This window comes from Lichenostomus cassidix, chromosome 4, assembly GCF_008360975.1.
Source record: "Lichenostomus cassidix isolate B80296 chromosome 4, HeHo_3.0, whole genome shotgun sequence".
NCBI lineage: Eukaryota > Metazoa > Chordata > Aves > Passeriformes > Meliphagidae > Lichenostomus > Lichenostomus cassidix.
Window position 1 is genome coordinate 5,750,168 of NC_139484.1, and position 9,725 is coordinate 5,759,892.

The 9,725-nt window shown below is 36.5% G+C and overlaps 1 long non-coding RNA gene across 1 annotated transcript in view; it reads right to left on the reverse strand.

Moving 5' to 3' along the window:
* LOC146437730 (uncharacterized) overlaps window positions 1-8,729 on the reverse strand; it is a 63,632-nt gene extending 54,903 nt beyond the window's left edge. The window contains exon 1 of the long non-coding RNA XR_014851962.1: window positions 8,657-8,729. This is a non-coding gene — a long non-coding RNA (uncharacterized LOC146437730). The remainder of the gene's footprint in view (window positions 1-8,656) is intronic.
* Between the last annotated feature and the right edge of the window lie 996 nt (window positions 8,730-9,725).

Below are 9,725 nucleotides of genomic sequence, written 5' to 3' on the forward strand. Positions count from 1 at the left end.
TCCATCATTGAAGTTATAAATGTAATTGAAAAATGGTTATAGACCAAAAACTAAATGATGTTTTAGCATCGATAAGAAAGCATTTCCTTTCTTATTTTAGAATTGTTATTCATGTGCAATTTACTTTGCCATACAGGAGAACACCGACCTGAAGTCCAAGGCAAGTATTATTTTCATGTTTTTACCTTTCCTTTTATCAAGGAACAAATTCTGCTCCTGGCATATTTATATTAGCAAACTGACACACAGCATCGACACACAGAGGGTTTGGTTCTTCTTCCTCCTTTCTGTAAGGTCTCTCAGTACAGAGGTGAACCTCCACTTGTTCCACATATTCATAGGGACTTTGACAGACTGGATGGAAGTCAGAGCATCCTGGGACCAAAGCTGACTGTGCTCAAGAATGACAGTATTAAAATAAAAAAAGTAAAACACAATTCTCGTGTGAATCAGCAAGGTGATTATAGCTATGAAGAAGCTTTAAAGACAAATGAGGTAAAGTAGCAAAACACTGCTTGCATTTCAAGTGTTTGAGAGTGATAATCAAACCTCTGGCTTTGTTCACTTTTCCATTCAATAAGTGAATACTGTGGAGGAGCAAGGCTTGGCTCTGTAGCACATTGTTTCATAAACTTTGTGAAATATGTCATTTGCAGCAGATGCTCATTTCTGCACTGATAAAAGATAAAGCCTTTGCACTCACCCCGTGTCTTTGTATAGGGTGCAGTCCCTGTATAGAGGAAGAGAAAACAAACACATTTTATATTCAGCTCCTACATTATGGGAGCTGAAATCTAGATGTAATCACCTCACTATCTCCAAGCTACTTGCTGGAGAATTCAAAAAAGAAAGCAACTTATCCTTGGAGACCAAATGCTTTTCTCATGGACTCTTCAGTCTGTTTTTGTGAGCACCTTAGAATTTTATTTTAATTACTAACTTCATCAGCAGGAAATTATAGGCTTTAAGAACAGAATGGAGAGGAAAGTTTCAGCTAGTAGTAATCTGTGGCTAAGTACAATCTCAAAAAGTGAATGAATATGTGCTTAAAGAGTTCTGTTTAAATCCATTGCATAAACAGTTTTAATTCTAAAACCTGCATAACTTTTTGTTTGATTACAAATATATTTTTTATGCTACCTGCGCTATGATCACTGCTCAAAATACAGGAGAATAAAAAGGTTGAAAAAATGTATGTATTTTTTTGATAAAGTATATTTAGTAGTATTTTCTACAATAAAAGCATTCTGGAGAATAGATTAGAATCTGGAGGTATAGTTCATAAATTACTGAACATGCTGACATGTTTTTAATACCTTTCCAGTGAATATTCACTTCAATTAATTTGAAGATCCTTCATAGTATATACAAGTCAGCTTGTTTTAAAAATGCAGAATACAAATATATCCATTGTGTTTTGAAATATAATTCAGCAACAAGTAATTAATTTTTTTTAAATGTAATTCCTTAGCTTGTAGTGCAATCATATTCTGTTAAATACTGTAGCTTAGGGCACTATTCCATTACACATTTTCAGCACTATGACCATACAAACAAAAATAACTTGAGGGGTAGGAAGAAAGATGGATAAAATCTGTAGTTAATTCTACCTCCCCACCTCTTCTAGTCATTCAGCCTGACTCCTAGTATAGGTAACACAAAAGCAACATCTGCTGCATGATTCATTTTCTAGGCTTAGACCTAAAATAAATCCAGGATTTAGCATATATTAATAAATATATAGTATTACTATTTTTTCTTATGTCATCACTAAAAGAAGAGAACAAATTTTTATTCTCCACTAAAGGGAAAGCAATGTACAAGTAAGAAGCTCTTGCAAGAACAAAAGTTCATGCTAACACATGCCAAGATAAAGGACAAGCTAATGATGAAGAAAGCCATGGGGACAATTGCACACATTGGCATCAGCTCTTAATGGCCCGAAGGACATCAGGGGACACCAATATCCCTCCTGGGTACTGTGCTGAGGTTTCCAGGTATATATCACTGCTGCAGAGCACTGTGTGACACGTGGGAAATTGATTTTTCAGCAGCTCAGGGAAGGGGTGCCCAAACCCTGTCCTTTTGCTGTGTGAGGGTGCATTCAGCAGGGCCAGGTGTTAACAAGTTCCTGCCTTCAGAGGTGAGCACAGCTTCCACACAGCACAGCAGGGAGCTCCAAAAACACCCTAACAGTGACACTGAACTGCGTGGGGCCACCAGCTGCTCCTCTGATCAACTCCTGGCTTCTAACAATCCTTCAGACAGGAAAAAACATTCTTTATAAGGTGGTAGAGGTTTATGTACTTACCACAGTAGTAGTAACTCACACCCTCCTAAGAAATCAAAACCCTCTTGCTATGACTTCTGCTCTCCAGCTTAATCTGCAGAGCTCCACAGGAAGCTCCTAAGGAAGAAGCTGTGGGAGGACAAAGTAAGACAATTTTTACTTTGTCAGCTTTATTTGTTGATCTGTTGGGTGCTGCTGCAAGCATAAAATATTAAAAACAAACAAACAAAAAAAAACCCTAAACAAACCTAAACAGTACTACTGCTTACTGTATACTAATAGAGTTTGCTTCAGATGCTCTAAGTTACTCCATCTCGACTGAATAAAAAAGAATACTAAACTGAATAATTGGTCAATACAAATTCCTAAACCCATTTTTCTGATGAAGGAGGTTATGTGATATATGGTTATTGAATTAATGAGTCTGGTTATCCTGAGGATGAGCTTTACATTATTTTAGTGTAGCCATTTCTAAAATTAATAAAACGTGTTTGTCTGAACGTATTGTTTAGTGGCCATTTATTAAAAAGTTCACATTCAAAAAATACAAAACAGGTATCAAGGAAAAAAAATCTCATTTTGTGTTTGAAAGACATTTCAAAACACATTTGAAATGTGTTTAAAAAATATAATTTTACAAAAGTAGATCTTAGTTAGAAAACGCATGGATCTAAATATTCTACTTGCTTTTCATCAGTGAATAATAGTGACTTAACTTTTTCTGGTATCCCTTCTATCAGTTAAAAATAGTCTTTAGTTACCTAGTCCTAGACAATAAGACAACACAGGCATCTTAATATGATTATTAGAAAATAAATTAAAGAAATTAAAGAATACTGCAAAGTAACATCTTGTTGAAGCCAGAGAACAGTAGAGTCAATGTAAGAAAGCTTACATGTCTTTAGTAACTATCATTAGGCAAAACAAAAGAAAGATATATTACCCTCTGTTTGTTCAGTTTTTCTATCATTATTTCCTTTGATTCTACTTTTTCCTTTTGAAGTATTACCTCAACATTTAACCTGCAAACTAATTGCATGTTAGCATAAACCTCATGGGCTCAACTTTTATTCTATAGGACTCTATGCAAAAGCCTGAGTAAACCCATGAGATCAGAAAAATGGACCTTGTATACATTATAATAGCAAGCCAGAGAATTCAGAAGAACATGACATAATTTTTGTGAAAGTAAAATTAAAAACTTTAATTTACCTAAATCGAGGCTACTAATATAAACATGCTTTAAAAAAATCAGTAAGTGATAGCTGAACACATGTGAACTGTATACACAGAGAGAATGCTCTAAAAAAAAAAAAATTAAATGGTTTAGAATTCCTGTGTTTACAGGCCATTAACAAATTTTAGAACCAAAAAGAGAAACTTTCTTTCATGCCAGTGTAAGTCCAGATTACAGTAGTATTCTTGATATACCTATTATCACTAGAGTTTCCTGCTGGTCTAGCACTGAGTACACCTTTTCATTCCAATAGTTATCTTGGACTACCCCAAGCAATTCCCTACCCTAATAAGAGTCCTAAGATGAACTAAGAGGATTGTTACAGGTGTCTGGGAAGAGCTGCATGGAAGACCACAGGAAAAGATGTTTCTCAAATGCAGCTGTGTAGAATGACAGCAGACGTATAGTCACAGATGCAAACAGATCTCTGATAAGTAGAGAACACTGGATGTTAAGAAAGTTTCTTGTTTTGAGGTTCCCTGACAAGCCATTCTACTGAAGACAGAAGTGGCAGAGAGGTAATTTTTAAAAACTTTAACTTTTACTAAATTTAACGACTGGATGCAATCAACTTGATTATTGTTCAGGTATTCTGAGTCATTATTGAAGACAAGAAAAAAACAGTAACAGCACTGAGAGACTTTTCTTTCAATATATGCTGAGACAGAGTTAAAGTAAGATAATTGGAGAAATAGTTGTTTAAAATGCAGATACCAAGGCACTTAGGGAGCAAAATATCAGCAGAGAGCCAAAACTATTAGACCCATGCCTGGTGCTGAAGGCCAGGCCTTCCTTTTCTTCAAAGTGGACTTGTGCTGCTTCCTGTCAGCTGTTAACTCTGAAACTTGCCCTGATTAAGTAAGCAAATTGTTACACTTTTTCTTCAGGACACCTAAATTTTTCAGTAGATTTACAATATACGAATGGAGAAAACCTCCATCATCAGAACAAAGGTTTACTTACCCTCTTACCTGACCTCCAACAAGAAGTTACTTAGAGGAGTTCAAGAAAAGAGCATAAATGTGACAGAGAATATGTGCCAGGAGAAAACCCCTCCCTCCAACACCATACCAGCATCTGACAATCAGTTTTAGGGAGGATGTTTTATAGTCGCTAATGGACACTGCATCCTCAAATTTTTTTCTTATTCTTTTGGACTCCCTGCCTCTGGAAAGCATAAGTTTAAATGACTAACCTCTCCCTAAGGGAGAAGAGGGATATTATTTTTCCACTTTTGAACTGCAGCTTGAATAATGGCATCGGGCACCTTTTAGAACCAGCATTGTCAGAAACAGTGAGCAATCACTCCCCATTCACCTCTTCTATACTCTCATGATTTCTTAAATCTCCATCATATTTCACCTCCCCAGTTTTTTTGTCATTTCAAGAGTCAGTTTCATCTTTCTTTTAAGAACTTCCCCTCTTCCACACCTCAGTTCTTTCCCGCTCTGAGCCTTATCTGGTTTTTTAATATAATTCCAAGCTTTCTTTCCTAAGTGCTGAGAACTGAATTAGAGCCCAACATTGCATATATGTCAGTGCAGCTGATTTAACTTGTCCTTAAGTGCATTCATTACTTTGCATTTATGAATACTGTAGCTCTGCACGACTTTTAGTCACATCACATGAGCACTCTTCACAAAGTCAAATAAAAGCAGTGTTTGCAGTCACCACCTTTTATTCCCTTGAAATCAAGCCTGATTTAGTGCAAGGTCATGCTATACAACCATTCTCTCAGTCATTTAATTTCTTAGTTTCCAAAGGACTTTAAGGTAATGCTATGCTAACCTTAGATTTGCCACAGTTCATTTTCTTGTTTTATTCCTCAAACTCCTACAATTGGTGCTGCAGTTTGAGACTGTTCCAGGGGAGGCAAAACCTTGCTTTAGTGTCTTTCTAAAATGCTCTGGAGCAAAGAGCACAGCAAACAGTGCAGCAAACACTAGTTTTACCTGTTTGCTGCTGCCACACATTCTGTCAGCTGCATCTATCACCTCCTTTCTCTACTCCTCACGTGCCAGCCAGTACCGCCAGTTCACCAGAGTGCTTCACCATGTCACAATTTAATAGAGGTTTATGATCTACCACACATCAGCTGAAATCCAGTTCCACCACTAGTCCCTTCTAATGCCGCTGCAGAGCTCAAAAGGAAATCACTTATGCCTGATTGGGAAAGGAAATCACTTCACTGAACTTGTATTCTCCTCCTTGCAAAATCAAGGACAAAATTCTTCATGGACAGGCTTTTCAAGACAACCCACATGGGTAAGGCTGGCTGCAACTGAGTTTGTACAGCTTCCCTGGGGTCTTGATGCTGATTTTAGAGAAGTACATCCAAGTTCTTCTCTGTCAATTGGATATATTCTGTTCTTGCAAGCAAAGGGCTGAAGCTTCCAGTCAGGGGGAAAAAAAAAAAAAAAGGCTACATTTAAAAATATTCACCTAATAATATGAAGTGGCAGGAACTACACTTAAGAAGAAAGTTTGGCTGGTTTTATTTTTCCAAAACTGGAAATAGTTTAGATGAATATCATCTGAGGTTCAAGATTACTCTTCGCACTCTGTGGGGCAGTAACAAATATGTTTAAAGTAAAAATACATGAGGACCTGCAAGCTCTCAGTCTTGTCCTTTCCAGCTGGCATGTCTAGTACTCAAATGGAGTTCTCAGTTTTGTACAGCAGCAAGTACTCCCTTTGAAATCACCAGAAGCATAGCATGAGTTCAAGGGAAGCTGATGAGACCGCTTTTGGAGTAAGGTACTTGACAGCTGAAGCAGTGCTGTCACAATCTGGCTTTTGCAAAATACTTTGCAAAACAGAGTTAAGTTACTGCCACATAACACCTGCTGCTGTGATACCATAAAATAAATTTTGCAGATGTTATTTTTAGCTGAAACTACTTTTTTTTTTTTGTTTCATTAAATACTCATCTCTTCTTATATTGATTGCAGGGCATCTGTTCACTTGCATGATTCTAACTCATGTCTTCAGCTCTATATTTGCTTTCTATTCTATTTATTCATTTGTACCTATACCCCTTTTACAGAAAATATTTTCTGATCTATTCTATCATTTTCTTCCTTCTGCCAGGGACCATTCATCTTAACAGAGCTAAGGTTATGAAATATGAATTAACAGTACTTCCAAGTCTATAAAAACCTGTGCCAGTATACAAAATTTGTGTAATTACTACAATGTGTTGGGCAAATAAAAGCCCTGCAAAAGAGATTAGCAAGAGTTTCTGAAGTTTAAATATTTAAATTGTATCCAGCTGATGCAAGGGTGCAGTTCTGATGACCTCAGTGGAACTGGCAAAATGTCTGTGTCTTACAACAACTAGCATTAAAAGCCCAAGTCAAACATCACTGAACTTCCAGACACCTTACTCTAAAGAAATACAAAAGATTCCAAAGCAAGGCTGCTCATCTGTCCAAGGCAGGTGCAGGGAAGTGCTGCCATCTGTCTTATGATTCTCTTTGCAATATCCCTAAGACTACCTTGTGCTTCTGTGTGTGATTCAGTCTGCCCATCCTTCAAAGTGCTGAGCTGCCCAGAGATGAAGTGCAGCTATTTAGCAGCTCTTCTTTATAATATGAAATCTGAAATCTAACTTTTTTCTTTTTTTTTTTTTTAACCCAGACTCCAATGTAACAGACTAGGACAGAAAAGTTTATTTTTTGCTATTAAGCTATTCAGCTACCAATATCGATGAAGATTTAATTTAAGCAAGGAATATACACCATTTTATTCTGTATTCACAATATTTTTAAACCTCATGCTTCTGCAGTATTTATAGATATTAACTAGATAAGTTAAGCAAAAGGCTGGTTTTCTTTTAAAAACAAAACCTACTTTTTTCCCTAGTTTTCTCCCAGCTAGTGGAAAAAAATTACCTATTTCACAATTCCCGGCGGTAAGTCATTTCTTAATTAATTTCTTAATTAATTTCCACTGGTAACTATAGAAGTTAATGTCAAAATACCACTTGAGAAATCACATGCGAAGTCAACGAATCCATATAATTTAATTTATCCCTTTGTCATCTTGCAAACAAGATGACAGCAAGGGCAGCAAATAACCCTGAACATTAGTTGTAAAGATGGATTATCAAAACATAACCACAACATATGTAGTTCTATTCCAAGAGGAAATAGTCTCAGGTTGTTATAGAACCTCCAGCTGGGAACATAATGTCAGGGTTGAGCTTGGGACTTTGAAAGAAAATGCTCCACCAAATTTAAAAAGAAAAAAGAAAACGACCCCAACACAGAACGAGTGAATTGAGTAGCATTGTAAAAAAATTCCCAAGAAGATAAGAAAGCCAAAAACAATGCCCAGGATCCCAAGTCACAAATTATTCTTACTTATGTATTTATCTGCTTTGATTAATCTCCATTTTTTTTCTTTTTCTTGCCTTATTTCTATTGTCTTATTTAATCTTCTCATTTTTAACTGGGAATCTGTGTTCCCTCATTGCTGACTTTGCTTCAAAGCAGGGTCTGCAGTTTGGTTTCACATAAGCTTGTCATGAAAAAGCTATCAAAACCATTCCTGCAGTCTGCCCTCTTCTCAGGGACAAAAAAGAGAACATCAAAGTGCTTTGTGCTTATTGTAAATGTGTGACCCTCCTTCCCAGACTGCCAAGATGCAAACATATAGCTGCATTCAATTTGGATGAAATTCTCACCGCGCAGTAATGCAGCTTGAGCTTCGTGTTTCAGAAAGGAAAGCAGCAGAAATTGAATACAGATGCAATAAACTCTGAAAATAATATTGTTCCTGCAACGCAGACCTTTTTACATCACTGAAGGAAAACACACATTTAAACTGGTTTGCATTAACCAGATTTTTTTTAATACCTTTTATTTCTTGTTTTCATTATTCAAATAGAAAGCATTCAGAATTTTAAACAAAAATCACTCTTGACCTTTTCAGAAAGGGGAAGTACAATGAGACTTGACTTGTATTCACAATACTCCTAATCATATTACCTGACCCTGATGCCTCCTATTTTCAGCTTTATTACTTATGATGTCTTTATGGTCTTTCAAGATAATTAAAGGGACTGCATCGTTCTTTAAATAAATTGTCCATAAGCTGAAGGTAAAACTGCAAACCAAGTTACCTACCTCTGTTCCTAAAGGCTTAATCCTCATATTTTAGCTTTCAGTGAAGAAGGACCATTTCCTACAGTATTATACTGGAGAAAAAAGGGAGTGGAGGAAAAGAAATCATTTTAGTCACTAAGAAACAAAAAATATGGGTTTCTGTATATCAATGTTTTGTTCCATCTGGGAGCGCGAAGGCATATGTAATTTTAAGCTATGCAATTTAAAGTATCTAAAACATGTTCCACTTAATCATTTGCATCTTGCAGCACTATTTTATTAAACAGTGAAATACTTAGAGCTTCTGGCTCTAATCAAAATGTTTTATCTAAATTATCTTGCTTATTTCAAATGAAGACTTAAAATGTGAAAACAGACAATCCAGTAAATATTTGAAAGGAAATGATACATCATTTTTCACTCATGAATGGCAGAGTGAAAGAACACACAAAAGATACTCTGAACATAATCTTCTCAGCAAAGCATAACCAGATCTAACTCATGTGGCCACAAGGACTTGTAACTGTCTTGAAAATGCTTTGATTATGAATAAAGGACTTGAAGAAATTTACAAGATAAGTAATTTTAGAGCGTTACTATAGTTATAGACCATTTTTGTCCTCCCAGTTTCAAAAGGAGCACACTCATGGAACTGTTCAGGTGACTCTGTAAACACAGAAAAACAGCAAAGCCAGACAGAGGCACAAATTAAAGCTGAAATACTAGATTAAAAAACAACCTGGCCCTGCACACATGGGACAACATTCCTGTCTCCTAAACAGAGACACATCTGCCTGCTTGTGCTCTGCCACCACTGTCAGTCTGAACTTTTCTGTGGGTGCAGAGTCCTTTCTTACCCTCTCATCACTTTGTACTAGAAAACTCTCTCATGTTCTGCCTTTTCCTTTTAAGTTGAAAACTTAAACTCATCTTTAGCCAGAAAAAAGGCTCCCCAGGATTTCTAATCTCAGGGGAAGGGCTTTTATTTATTTTAACCAAAGAGCAGGGCACACCAGCATCAGCAGGGCTGAGGTTACCTGGCTGCTTCCCCACATTAAATCTTCCGTGATTTATCTCAGCTGCACAATGG